At 41.2% G+C, this 15,399-nt stretch overlaps 1 pseudogene; it reads right to left on the bottom strand.

Annotated features, from left to right (window-relative positions):
* Positions 1-988: 988 nt before the first annotated feature.
* On the bottom strand, positions 989-8,197 carry LOC111554163 (annotated as a pseudogene).
* Between the last annotated feature and the right edge of the window lie 7,202 nt (positions 8,198-15,399).

The following is a 15,399-nucleotide window of genomic DNA, read 5'->3' as shown; positions in this document are numbered from 1 at the left end:
TTGAACCTGGGAGACGGAGGTAGGAGAATTGCTTGAACCTGGGAGACAGAGGTTGTAGTGAGCCAAGACTGCGCCATTGCACTCCAGCCTGGGTAACAGAGCGAGACTCCATCTCAAAAAAGAAAAAGTGATGTTTAGCAGCTTCGGTGCCCGCAGATGGATGAGGTACTGGATTATCATACTTTTTCTAACCTAAGTCTGCAGACTTGCATATTGTTTATAGTTGACTTTCTGTGTCCATAAGCAAATGGAAGGGAGATGTGCGCTCGCTTCCGAGATTGTCACATCTAGTTTGAGAAGCAGACCCAAGGTATTTGAATTTATTTATTTATTTATTTTTGAGAGACCTGCCCTGGCTTCCCAAAGTGCTGGGGTTACAGGCATGAGCTACCGTGCCCAGCCAGGTATTTGAATTTAAGCAAGGCATCTAACAAGGACTTTTATGCCAACTCAAGACGTCTCAAGGCCTCTCATGGACAAGTTGGAGGAATGTGAACTGGCTACACAGGCAAATTTATTAATGTTTAAAACTGCTTATACCTTCAGAATGATTCGTGGATCAAAGTCAATTTAGAAAAAGTTCAAAGCCTGATCTGAAGCACAGTCATCAGATATGTTCTATTCAATGTTTTTATCAATGAATAAGATGAAAATATAGAAAGCATGCTCTTTGTATCACTTCCCTATGATATGAAATGGAAGAAAGTGACAATATGATGGTTCACTTAAGCAAAGTCTGAAAATAATTTAACAAGCTGGATCAATGGGCCAACTGTACAAGGAGCTGTTTTCATAAATGATATGAAAATATGGTGAAGATTATGTAAAAATTATTTTTTTAAACTAGGGATATATAAATAGAAAAATTGGTATCCATATTCCTATATCTGATGGACTGTCATATGAAATGAGAGAGAGAGACATTGTCTATGTCTCAATAAAGTATGTCTAAGATAATTTTTTTTTGGCTCAGTAATGAAGGGATTCTTTAACATTTGAAGACAAAGGAAAAGAAAAGAATTACCTGAAAAAAGAAAAAAGAAAAGAATTACCTGAAGCCAGGTGCAGTGGCAGCTTCTTGGGAGGCTGAAGTGGTATTGATTGAGCCCAGGAATTTGAGTCTAGCCTGGGCAACATAGTGAGACCCCATCTAAACAAAATTATCTGAATTAGGATATAGTGATAAGTGAGATTGCTATGGTTTATAAATTCAAACCAAATCTGATGGGCTATAGATAGTTTTGTTTTACAGATAACTTGGAGGAGATGAAATCTAAACTTTCTTTCCATGGGGTTTATTTTTTTAAACTAGCCTGTCATTCTTTGTGTTTTAATGGTAGCATTTAGTTGCTTTACGTTTGCTATAATTATTGACATATTTGGTTTTACATCTACCAAATTATTATGTGATGTATACTTGTTCTGCCTCTTCTATGCTCCTTTGTCTCTCCATTCTTGTCTCTTTTATATTTCTCTTTTTTCTTTTCTTTCCTTTATTTTTTATTTTTTGGCAGAGTCTCGCTTTGCTGGCCAGGCTGGAGTGTGGTGGTGTGATCAAGTGATTCTCCTGCCTCAGCCTCCCAAGTAGCTGAGACTACAGGCGCCTGCCATCACACCTAGCTAATTTTTGTATTTTTAGTAGAGATGGGATTTCACCATGTTGGCCAGGCTGCTCTCGAACTCCTGGCCTCAAGTGATCGGCCCACCTCGGCCTCCCAAAGTGCTGGGATTACGGATGTGAATCACTATGCCCAGCCGATAATTGATATTTTTAACAATTCTACTTTTAATCTCTATTTGCTAGGACATTATACAACTTTTACTCTTCCTTTGGTGGTTGCTTAGAGACTATAGCATGCAGATTTTTAGCAAGCATTAGACTTGACAAAGTCTAATGTCAACTGGTATTTTTACCCTTTCCCAGTAGGAGGCTTTTAAGCCCTGTAACTCCATACACCTCCCTCCCAAATTATATACCGTTGTGGTCTTATATCTATAAATATTTTAAACTGCACAATACATTATTTTTGTTTTATATAGTTAACAATTTATTTAGAGTTACTAGTTGCTATGCTCTAATGTGTCCCTGATAATTTGTGTTGAAAACTGCATCCTCAGGCCGGGCACGGTGGCTCAAGCCTGTAATCCTAGCACTTTGGGAGGCCGAGACGGGCGGATCACGAGGTCAGGAGATCGAGATCATCCTGGCTAACACGGTGAAACCCCGTCTCTATTAAAAATACAAAAAAACTAGCCGGGCGAGGTGGCGGGCGCCTGTAGTCCCAGCTACTCCGGAGGCTGAGGCAGGAGAATGGCATAAACCCGGGAGGCAGAGCTTGCAGTGAGCTGAGATCCGGCCACTGCACTCCAGTCCGGGCGACAGAGCGAGACTCCGCCTCAAAAAAAAAAAAAAAAGAAAACTGCATCCTCAATTCAACAGTCTTGGGAAGTGGGGCTTTTGGAGAAGAGGTAGGTGAATGGATTAATGGGTTGGTGGGAGTAGGTTCACTCTCTCTTGCTCTTCCATCTTCTGCCATGTGAGGGCGCAGCATGAAGGCTCTCAGCCCCTTGATCTTGAACTTCTCAGCCACAAGAATTTTGAGGAAATAAATTTCTGTTCTTTATAAATTACCCAGTCTGAGATATTCTGTTACAGCGGCACAAATGAACGAAGACCCTAGCATAATTATTATTTTTATTGCTTCGTGTTTCTTCCTCTGTTTCTGGCCTTCTGCACGGGCTCATTTTCCTTTTACCTGAACACCTTTTAATACTTGTAGTATGGGCTTGCTGGGGATGAATTCTCACTCTACTTTTTCTTGAAAAAATATTTATTTCTCCTTCATTCCTAAAGAGTATTTTCAATATCTGTAGATGTTTGCTAAGTCACTATGGCAGCTATTTTCCTTCAGTATATTGAAAATGCCATGTTATTGTCTTCTGGCTTCCATTGCTTCTACTGAGAAGTAAGCTATCATTTCAGTTGTTGTTCCTTTTAGGATGATCTGTCTTTTTTCCTCCGGCTGCCTTTATTGTTTTAGACTAATTAGAGATCTGAAGTGATTTTGCCTTTATTTCCTTCACTTTAAGCCAATTATGAAATTTCACAGTGATTTTGGAGGTAGGGGCAGAAGGAAGGCAGTGTTAAGAATCATCGGGATGGCAGAGCACGGTGGCTCATGCCTGTAATCCCGGCACTTTAGGAGGCCAAGGCAGGTGGACCATGAGGTCAGGAGTTCAAGATCAGCCTGGCCAAGATGGAGAAACCCCCTCTGTAAAAATACAAAAAATTAGCCGGGTGTGATGGTGCGGGCCTATAGTCCCAGCTACTCAGGAGGCTAAGGCAGGAGAATCTCTTGAACCTGGAAGGTGGAGGTTGCAGTGAGCCAAGATTGTGCCACTGCACTCCAGCCTGGGGGACAGAGTGAGACTCCCTCTCAAAATAAATAAATAAATAAATAATCGAATCATCCAGGCTGTGGCCCAGTTGGCCCACTGAGTGCAAGCAGGGTGGGCCTTCATTGGGGCAGCTGCAGGGGACAGACTGCCCCGCCGGCAGGTAGGTGATGTTCCGAGAGTGTAAAAACTGGTAGGCGATGTCCTCTGCAGCTTCCAGCTTGCCCAGCTCGATCAGGGCGTCCCCTGCGGTGGCCAGTGAGTTGGTGATCAGCTCAACGGCCTTGGAGTCGCCCTCAGCAGAGGTGATGGCTGCCTTTTTCTGCTGCTCAGCCTTTTCCACCACAAATCTGGCCCTCTCTGCTTCCTGCTGAGCCATCCGTTTGGCTTCCACCTATGAACTCCTTCCCGAGGGTCAGATGTGTCAAGGACGCGTCGTCCAGAATGAGCCCAAAGGTGGCTGCTCGCTCCGTAAGATCATCACTCAGCTGCCTGGAGATCAGCTCTCTCTCTGGGTAATCAGTTCTCCACCTTCAAAGCGAGCCACCACTGACTTGAGGATCTCGGTCGTGATGGACGGCGGCACACGCTCATCATGGTCCTCTCCGATGCGGGTGAAGATGCGAGGAAGCTGGCTAGCCACGGGCCGGAAGATGATGCGCAGTGTGATGTTGACATTCTGTAAATCTTTGCTACCAGTGATGACTGGCACGTTACGTGGTTGAGAACGGCAGTCAAAGATCACTGGTTTCTGTAACCATGGGGTGAGAAAGTGAGTCCCTTTCCCTACCTCAATGGCCTGTATTCCACGGAATCGGTCAAAGACGACAGCTCTGTGCCCAGCATCCATGTTATATATAAGGCAGAGTTTACCACGCCTCCTTCAACAGCTAAGGCCAGGCCAAACTTGTCGATGGACTCAAACATTTTGGCAGCTATGTTTTCTTCTGCTGGAGCCTCTCAGACCTGCTTCCACCCTGACGGTCACACGAATTCCCCAGCCACATATACCGCGCGTGCGCTGTGCAACTCCTCCTCTGCCCGCTCTCCTTCCCTGGTTGCTTTCTGGTTGCTTTTTTTTTTTTTTTTTTTTGAGACGGAGTCTCACTCTGTTGCCCAGGCTGGAGTGCAGTGGCGCGATCTTGGCTCACTGCAAGCTCCGCCTCCCGGGTTCATGCCATTCTCCTGCCTCAGCCTCCCAAGTAGCTGGGACTACAGGTACCCACCACCACGCCCGGCTAATTTTTTTTTGTATTTTTAGTAGAGACGGGGTTTCACTGTGTTAGCCAGGATGGTCTCGATCTCCTGACCTCGTGATCCGCCCTCCTCGGCCTCCCAAAGTGCTGGGATTGCAGATGTGGGCCACCGTGCCCCGCCCCCTCGCTGCTTTTTAAGAGTTTCTGTCTTCCTTGGATTTTCAGCCGTTTTACTCCAATGTGCCTAGGTGAAAACCTTTTCCTATCCTGCTTTGGGCTTGTAGGGCTTCTGGAATTGGTTGGACTGATGTCTGTACAAGATTTACTTTTGTGTTACCCCAGATCTATGCGCTAACCTTATTGACACAGATTCATATCTGCCCTCTGTGGTGGCTGTTCTCTGATCCTTGTCACACTTGAGCGCAACCTGTGGCTTATCTCACACACTTGCTATGTGCTTTCATGTCCTGCCCTGGGACTTTCCCAGTGGGCTGAGGCACTCGGTGCTCACGTGTACACAACCTTGAAGTGTGGGAGGTATCATGCCATGTAGTGGGTTCTACCCAATGGGAGAGGAAAACTCCTGGACAGTTTTTTCTCCCTTCCTCCTCAGAACCAGATTGTTGAAGTAACAGTGGCTCACATCCCTTTTCTGATGATGGGTTGCAAGAAGAGGTAACAGACTTGCAATGAGTGTATGCCCACATTAGTATAACACATGCTATATCTGTACTGCATCCTTCTCTATCTCACATCATTTTACCCCACTCTTGTGCTTGTGGGAATACACTTACCAGTAAAGTAAACATGTAAGTTTTTGCCTCAAGCTCTGCTTTTTAGAGGATCTGGGCTATGACAATGTTTTTAGTCAGTTTGGAAATTTTTCAGCTATAAGCTCCTCAAATACTTATTCTGACCCACTTCCTCTTTCCTTTTTTTTTTTTCTGGAACTCCAGTGAAATACATGTTCGTTTTTTTCCTTCATCACATCCTCTGGGTTTATTATTCTCTCTTATGTAATTTTTATCTGTCTCTCCATGCTTCATTCTGTTTTTTTTTTCTCTCCGCTCTTATAGTAATTCCCCTTTAAATCTGATGTCAAACCTAACTGCTAAATTCTTAGTTTCAGTTATATTTTTTAATGTTCAAATATTTCTGGGTACTTTTTAAAAAAGTGTGTATGTTATTTCTGTACAGTTTTCAACTGTATTTTCTATCTTAGATTTGTTTACTTGGCTATAGTAAACATAGTCATTTTAATATTTAGATCTGTTAGTTCCAATATTCAGAACCCCTACAGATCTAGGTCTATTACTTACGATTTCTTTCAGTCTTCATGTTGTCTTGTCACCTCATGTGCTTGGGTACACAAGAGTGTGTGTTGGACATTTTATTTGAAAGATCGTTCACACAATTTGAGCCCTAGGAGATACCTCTCCCCAGAAAATATTTTCGTGTGTTTTGATCAGGTCCCTATGAGCACTGTCATCTTGGCCGACCTCAATCCGATTTCAGAGACTAGACTTCCAAATCACTGGAAGCTGGGCTGCAGTCTGAGGAAGGGCTGCTTTTCTTTTAGTTCTCCCTACAGTTGGGGTACTGTCATTTAGATAAAAGTGTGTGTGTGGGGGGAGGGGTGGGGATTGTGCTAATAGGACATTTCCCTTAGTGGGACCTGGACTCCAACTTTTGTACCCCTTTTACATTACAACTGTCAAAAGAACCACTCCTCCTTTTAGCTTGAAAATGCCCTAGAGGTAAATAACCCCAATTGCCAGGATTCCTATCTTCTAGATTTTGCTAAAATCTAAATTAAATGAAGAACACATTGTCAAATTATGTGCCAGTAGAGTCAAGCTGGCAATAATTCTTTTCTGTACTGATAAAGAAATATGACAAATATTTTTATACTTTAGAAATACAGAGATGATCCTAAAAGAAGCTACCGCATTGCATCTTCAACTCAACATTACGTCCAGAACTACAATTTATCAAGTAAGAAAATGTATCCAGTAAGAAAAATAATCAAAAGTACGGATTATGTTGGAGGTTATTTTCGAAGGACATAATAATAATTTCTGATATGTGTTTCACAATGACTCTGGTCAAATAATACTTCCTGGAAAACTTTACATTAATAGACGACAAAGCATAGATAACATTAACTCAAATTCACATGAATATCTGTCTCACAAAGAGAACAAGATGGGTAACTCTCGTGAAAGTTTGCAAGTTAATGGCTAGGCACGGTGGCTAAGGCCTGTAATCTGGGAGGCTGAGATGGGTGGATCACCTGAGGAGCACTTTGGGAGGCTGAGATGGGTGGATCACCTGAGGTCGGGGGATTGAGATCAGCCTGGCCAACATGGTGAATGGTGAAACCCTGTCTCTACTAAAAATGCAAAAATTCGTCAGGCATGGTGGTGCACGTCTGTAATCCCAGATGCTTGGGGGGCTGAGGCAAAAGAATTGCTTGAACCCAGAAGGCAGAGGTTGCAGTGAGCTGAGATCATGCCACTGTACTCCAGCCTGGGCTACAGAGTGAGACTGTGTCTCAAAAAAAAAAAAAAAAAAAAAAAAAAAAAGTTTGCAGTTTAACATCTTACCAAAGAATATTCTTTGAACTTGATTTATGATACAAAGCAAAATCCTTCTGTTGCTGTGGGGCAGATGGTACATCACTTTTATTGTAGTGATCTATCTATTAAGATAGATCCTTAGTTAATTACAAGGACACAAATTAATTGGCATTTTTTATAAAAACAGCCTGTGGAGATTGAATGTACTTGCAATTATGGAGAAAAGACATCAGGATATTACCTACTAACAGTGAAATCAAGAAGTTATAGCATTTTTTTCTCTAGTCTTCCATTTTTGTTGCTAGAAGACCTAAATCTGCATATGATCTCTTATTACTTGAGCCTCAAATTTGCTTTCTCTTAAATACATAATGTACAGTTTCAATACTTACACAATAAAATTTTTGATGCATTCCTTTAAGACTACAATATATACAACATTTTATCAGTATTACCGCTATATACAGGCTTATCATAGTCCACAATATTGCTAATATGCCTTACACAATTTTCTTTTTTTTTTTTTTTTTTGAGGCAGAGTCTTGCTCTGTCACCCGGGCTGGAGTACAGTGGCCGGATCTCAGCTCACTGCAAGCTCCGCCTCTCGGGTTTACGCCATTCTCCTGCCTCAGCCTCCAGAGTAGCTGGGACTACAGGTGCCCGCCACCTCGCCCGGCTAGTTTTTTGTATTTTTAGTAGAGACAGGGTTTCACCGTGTTAGCCAGGATGGTCTCGATCTCCTGACCTCGTGATCCGCCCGTCTCGGCCTCCCAAAGTGCTGGGATTACAGGCTTGAGCCACCGCGCCCGGCCCCACAATTTTCTGAAAGGCTACCAGCCCATGTAACTCAGCTCCTTCTCTCCCACTGCTGAAATGTGGTAGTTTCTATTTGAATGTGAATATGCAAATCCTAGACAAGTTCTAATTGACAAGAATATCAATAGCATATTCACTGTCAATAAGAGCACACACTACTCCTCTATTGATTAAGGTGAAATCTAGAGTCAAGAACTTCCGAAGGACCATGGCCCTAGTGGCCACTGTATCAGTACTGAGCAGATTTTAGAGATGTGGCCGAGGCATTGTCAGATTGTTCCAAAAAGGCCAGAACGGTCCTCAATCCTTGAATAGAATGTAAAACTCCATTTGATGAAAACTTACTATTCTATTCTTCCAAACTGTAGTGTTTAATTTATGTAATGGAAGCTGTGAACCTTTTCAATATGGAGAGTTGGGAGATGACTTGTGTCGTAGGTACTATAACATACATGTGTAAGATGAACATATAATTTCTCATCCAAACCGGGATACTTCTGAAAGCAGGAGGTACTATTAATATTTATACTATACTGAGATATAAGGTACAAACTGAAATTTGACAAGAGCAAATAGTACTGTGCAGACTCAAACCAGACTCACCCTACCTATAATGCAAGAAATGGACCAAATGCACGGTAAACACAGGCAAGCATAGTTTCCACAAATAGAATAGGTGCTCTTATGAGTTGTAATAAAGCTGCAAGTTTCATCCCAAGAACAAAAGAGAAATCTACTTTGCAAGGGTCATATTTTTAGCACAGCCTAGGCTGGGTACCATTATTATATCACAACAATCCAGGAACACCGTTTTTTCTTAACAGGATGAAGCAGACAAGTACCAATTACTCAGAGTTAGAACTCTGCTGTACCCAAATCAATATTTAGCTAGATGTTTGCCTTCCTTTGCCCAGCCATCACACCTACCATCCTAGGTGCAAGACAAGGCATCAGAGAGATTCCTTACACAGCGATGAATGGAGTATAAAAGCAGATATAGAAATTAGATATATTTATAACATTTGCACATTGATATAACAATAAAAAATGCAATGTTATTGGATTCACAGGTTACCAACTCGTGTAAATAGTCATGGTTACCAGTTCTGGCCCCATCTTTTTTTTTTTTTTTTTTGAGTTTCACTCTTGTTGCCCAGGCTGGAGTGCAATGATGCGATCTCAGCTCACCGCAACCTCCACTGCCTGGGTTCAAGCGATTCCCCTGCCTCAGCCTCCTGAATAGCTGGGATTACAGGCACGTGTCACCAAGCCCGGCTAATTTTGTATTTTTAGTAGAGACGCCGTTTCTCCATGTTGGTCAGGCTGGTCTTGAACTCCTGACCTCAGGTGATCCACCCGCCTCAGCCTCCCAATATGCTGGGATTACAGGCATGAGCCACCGCGCCCAGCCTGGCCCCATCTTTTGGAGAGGGTCAACTTTACTCTTTCCTTGACAGAGAACTTTGATCATCTTATAGTTGTGAATTAAATTCAGGTAGAATGCTGTGGTATCAAGCAAATATCAGGGTACTGGATTGCTGACACACACATTTTACTCTTTGTTAATATAAGAGAGAATTAACAATCTTAATCTGTGCATTATATAAAAGATCCCAAGAAAGGACTTATTTCCAGATGAAAAAGAAATTTGATCAGTTTCTGCCAAAAATAGGTTGTCAGTACATGAGGTTGCCCAGCCTCTGGTCTCAGTTTGCAGACAAGCAGAGCGACTTTGACAAGACTAGAGAATTCCAGAAAAAGAACTAGGGATGGAAGCATCCCAGTGATATCTAATTATTTCTAGTATCCTCCTCGGGTTACATGAGCAAGGTGAGGAGTACACCTTGGCATTGCCAGGTAACTCCAGAGGATACAGCAAAGAACAGCAAAGGTGTCTAAGAACAAGAAATAGCCATAACCATGGCTGGATTATTAACAGCAGAGGAACAGCATTTTATAACAGCTATAGCAGAAGGTAAAATGCTCCAGTAGAATTTTTTTTAAAAAACACAATAAATCCGCTGAGTGTGGTGGCTCACGCCTGTAATTCCAGCACTTTGGGAGGCCAAGGAGGGCGGATCACTTGAGGTCAGGAGTTCAAGACCAGCCTGGCCAATGTGGCAAAACCCCATCTCTACTAAAAGTACAAAAATTAGCCGGGCATGGTGGCTAATTTTTGTACAGGCAGCACCTGTAATCCCAGCTACTTGGGAGGCTGAGGCAGGAGAATCTTTCAAACCCGGGACGCAGAGGTTGCAGTGAGCTGAGATCGAGCCACTGCACTCCAGCCTGGGTGATAGAGCGAGACTTTGTCTCAAAAAAACAAAAAAACAAAAAAACAAAAAAAACAAAAAGGAAAGAAAGAAAAAAGGAAAAAAAAAAAAAAAAGAATTCATCAGTAAGCTAGGCACAGCGACTCACAACTGTAATCCCAGCACTTTGGGAGGCTGAGGTGGGCAGATCACTTGAGCCCAGGAATTCAAGACCAGCCTAGGCAATGTGGTGAAATCCCGTCTCTACAAAACTGAGCTGGGTATGGTGGTGCACGCCTGTACAACTAGATGCTTGGGTTTCCCCCTACAGCTTGGATTGGTTCACTTTTGTATTTCTAAGATTTATCTATTTCCTCTGAAGGAAAGAAACAGATTAATCCTGAACCAGCTTCAGGTTGCTTGAGTAGAGTTTAAGAAGGAAAAGATTTTCTGTCTATGTGCCATTTTACCTGGAGTTCAAAGTTTAAAACACGAGAGGGAATGAATGCATTCACACAGATGCTCTGAGCTTCCCAGGAACCAGTCTTTCACTCAGCATTTATCCTCCAGGTGGCAGAAGCCCCTGTTTCCAAACAAAGCTGATTTTTGCCAGCTCTGGTTTTATGTCTGGGTGACTCTTCATGATGTACATCCCAGTTCACCCACAGTGAATGCAAACTCACTCTTCCAGAATGAAATCGTATAAAGAACATGTATCACCTAAATTCTAACCTGCACAACTCTCAAACCTAGAATATAAACTCTCAAGTAGTTGTAATTATAAGTGGTTGTCTTAGCAGATGTGGCAGAAGCTACTAGCTAGTGCATTTCCCCCTCCTTAATGGCACAGTTAGAATACCTTTCCCAGCTTTCCTTACAGTTAGATGTGACTATGTGACTGAATTTAACTGATGGCTTGCAAGTGGAGGTGACTTTTCAGAAATAAGTTTATGCCATGCACCCCCTTTTCCACTTCTGCCATCTGGTTCCAGGCAAGAGATCCTATACTAGAGCCACAAGATGGAAGAGCCTGGGTTCCTGAGTCACCTCCTGGAGAAAAAACACCCACATCCCATTGCCCAGGACTGTTACGTGAGTGAGAAGTCATATTCTATTGTGATTGTGTCATTGTATATCTTGGGATTTCTTTGTTATAGCAATTTAGGCCACCTAAACACTATATTTGATAAATTATTATTCTGGAGATAATGTTATGATTGATGTTACTGAATTTTCTTCTGTGTATACAAGTGTGATCAACATGGACATCTTTTGGATTGTCTTAATCTCTCCTATAAAATAATACTTAAGTTTCCATGTAATGCAAAGCGTTTTTTTTTTCAAAAGGATTGTAAAACTTACCTTTTTACTTTGGATGCTCTCAATTTTTATAAAGGTGGTTTCCAACTATTGTCAAATAATATTCTAGAATGTGTGTTTTTACTAAGAAAAGAACATTCGTTCATTTATTGTAAGGCATAATGTAGGTCCTACCTCTGGGTTTGCTTATATTCCAACACGGAATAAATAAGATATATGCATAAATAACATTAGCAAAATGGTGATAGGTTCCAAAAACTGATTTAAAAATTATTCAATTTGAAAACATTCAAAACCAAATATGAATATTAGTTTCTGGGTGACTCATAATTGTCTCAGAAATGGAAAAGTCCTAATTGTAATAAACCTTTTAATACAGAACAAAGATTAAATAATTTCTACTTTTAGTTGTGGGGATGGAAAGACAGAAACAAATTTTTAAAATTAATGTATAGCCAGGCGCGGAGTCTCACGCCTGTAATCCCAGCACTTTGGGAGGCCGAGGCGGGCGGATCACAAGGTCAGGAGTTCAAGACCAGTCTGGTCAATATGGTGAAACCCCGTTTCTACTAAAACTACAAAAATTAGCTGAGCGTGGGGCAGGCGCCTGTACTCCCAGCTACTTGGGAGGCTGAGGCAGGAGAATCGCTTGAACCAAGGAGACGGAGATTGCAGTGAGCAGAGATCACGCCACTGCACTCCAGCCTGGGCGATAAAGCGAGACTTGGTCTCAAAAAATTAATTAATTAATTAATATATAGATGTTTTCTGTGTTCAAAGACCTCAGGTATTACTGAAATGAACAGCTGTTTTAAGATGTGTGGGGAAAAAAAATAAGACAAATCCATCAGCCTTGAATGTAATCAGGGAAATTTTAGAAAGATTCCGACAGTAATACAAAAAAGTTATAGCTAACATAGTGGCACCCAAAGAATGATCACTCCTCATTTTAAATGTCTCAGGTTTTCATAGGTATAGAGAACCTGTTTGGATTACATTATATCAGTAATACTTTCATATGTACTTTAAAGTAGATTAAAACGGGCTTTACTATTTGCTCAAAATTGGATAGCTCTCTCCAGCTATCCAATTTTTTTGTTGTTGTTTTTTTTAGATAGAGTCTTGCTCTGTCATCCAGGCTGGAGTGCAACGGCACGATCTCAGCTCGCCACTTCTGCCTCCCAGGTTCAAGTGATTCTTCTGCCTCAGCCTACTGAGTAGCTGGGATTACAGGTGTGCGCAACCACGCCCGGCTAATTTTTGTATTTTTACTACAGATGGGGTTTCACCATGTTAGTCAGGCTGGTCTTGAACTCCTGACCTGAGGTGATCTACCGGCCTCAACCTTTCAAAGTACTGGGATTATAGGCATTAGCCATAGCACCCAGCTTCACTCTGGCTTCTTGACTATGGTCTGATAGGTGTACCCGTTCCATAATGATTGTAGACTGAGCAACACTTCAGATGCTTGCTGGTGGACAGCATGAAATCTGGAAGGCAAAATGAAATTTTATTCTTGACTTTGATGAGTCTATTAAGTCATTAAATTCATATTTCATCTTTGTATAAGGAATGTGGTTATTATGGCAGGCTTTCATGGTCAACAAAACAGTTTCCAGCTTTTTAATGATCATTTTCCGAGCTAATTTATTTCTCCCTTCCAAGTGAATGCATGTATTTGTGCAATATTATTGCTGTAGACTAAGATCCTTGGAGATACACCTACTTTCATGCCCCAGTACAAGTGATCTTAATTTGGGGTAATAGAGGAGTGCTTTTTTCTGACTCACAAGAGCTTTTCTTCTTTGTTTGTATGCTGCATTTATTTGTCAAATAAGTAACAGTTATCTGCTAATTGAACAAAACCAGAAAAAATTAGAAATAGATATTAATGAAATATATTTTTAACATTTGAATTTTCCCAGTTCTCCAGAGTGGAGGTCTAGCATACCGCATGGATTTAAATTATAAAAATTTAGATACACATATTAATGAAAAAAGAAAACAAATTACAAATATATATATATATAATGCAAATATTTTGTTAGTGTCTTAACAGATTTTTTTAAGAATAATTTTTACTAAATTCAATATTTTTTAATATTGGAATCTAACTTCCAGGTATGAAACAATTCTACAGTACCTAATTTTTGAAAATACCATTACCAGCTGGATGTGGTGGCTCATGCCTATAATCCCAGCACTTTGGGAGGCTGTGGCAGGCGGATCATGAGGTCAGGAGATCAAGACCATCCTGGCTAAGATGGTGAAACCCCATCTCTACTAAAAAAAAAAAAAAAAAAAAAAAAAAGTAACTGGGAGTGGTGGCAGGCGCCTATAGTCCCAGCTACTCGGGAGGCTGAGGCAGGAGAATCGCTTGAACCCGGGAGGCGGAGGTTGCAGTGAGCTGAGGTTGTGCCACTGCACTCCAAACTGGGCGACAGAATGAGACTTTGTCTCAAAAAAAAAAAAAAAAAAAATACCATTATCAAAAGAAAACTGAAGTTTGGCAACCTTCCCTAAGGGGTAAGCTAACTTTGATAATATTTTTTAAAGTTTGTGCATGACAACTATTATTAGCTTTACAGTCTTTACTGTAATTTTACTAATTTTAGATTTAGTAAAGATAAAGTCTTTTAACAATATTAAAGGTTAAATACTTAATTACCTAAAGAAGTCTGGACTTGTATCTGCTGAATTACCCTTGTCTCCCAAACTGTGAGAACATTTCCTTCTGTTGCTTAGAGAAGTTCCCAACCAGCAATCACTGTTTTCATTTTGTCTTTTCAAATGCTTTTGGGCTGGCTGCTTGATTTTGTGATGCACTTAATTTTTGAGATACTATTCTCATTCTACAGGCAGTCTATTTTAAAATCAGCATTTTCATCAAGAAGCAATTATTAAGTAATTTCTATGAGTCACTATGCTTGGGGAAAAAGAAGAGACAGTCACATCTCTACACTTACAGTAAATATTTGTGATTCATGGAAGAAATGAGCTTTTAAAGAAACATGACACACGGGTTCTCAATAATAAATAGTTAATTCCAACCAGAGAACTATCCGGAAAGACTTCAGGAGGAGGGTATATTTGAACTGGACGCTGAAGGATGATAGTGATCGCTATATGCCCAGATGTCTCAAGTCATAAAATCAGTACATAAAAATTTGACTTTTAAATTTTTCTAAAACTGAACTTAATTTCTATCTCGTCTCCATTTCTGCCTGCTATGGCAAAACTTAATCTAGACATTTCCAGATAAACTCAGCCAAATATTGAGATTTCTTATGCGTTTTGAAATTCAGTCAAACATCCTGGCTATTCAAGTTGGGGTCCATGGGCCCAGCAGCATCAGCAGCATCTGGGAGCTTTTTAGAAATGCAGAATCTTGGTCCCCACTGCAGATCTTCTGAGTCTGAATCAAGATTTGTATTTAAAAATCCCTAAATCAGAATCAGTAGTTTCACAAGGTTTTCAAGTGATTTATATGCACATTAAAATTTGAGAAGCCCTGAAATACATTTCTTGTCACTTTCCTCTTCAGCATGGAATCTGAGCTCCAGGGCTTCGGAAGTGTGCTGGGATCAGGGGCAGTCATCTAGCTGTGCATTTGCAAGGTCAGCCACTGAATTTGCTACAGAGTCAACCAGTCTGCTTGTCTGCTTCTGAGATGGTTAAGCCTTCCATGGTGGCTAGCCTCAGTTGGGATGGAAGCTGGTCTCCATCTAAACTTGGTCTCAACTTTCCTGCTCTACCATAGGTTTCTCTCTTTCCCTGGCTGCAAGACCTCTAAAGATCTACCATATCTCACTTTTCACTAATCTCACATCATTTCTCTCA

The sequence above is a fragment of the Piliocolobus tephrosceles genome, chromosome 14 (assembly GCF_002776525.5).
Source record: "Piliocolobus tephrosceles isolate RC106 chromosome 14, ASM277652v3, whole genome shotgun sequence".
In the NCBI taxonomy this organism is placed as follows: Eukaryota; Metazoa; Chordata; class Mammalia; order Primates; family Cercopithecidae; genus Piliocolobus; species Piliocolobus tephrosceles.
Note: the sequence above shows the minus strand (reverse complement) of the source record. Positions and strands in the feature narration are given on the sequence as shown.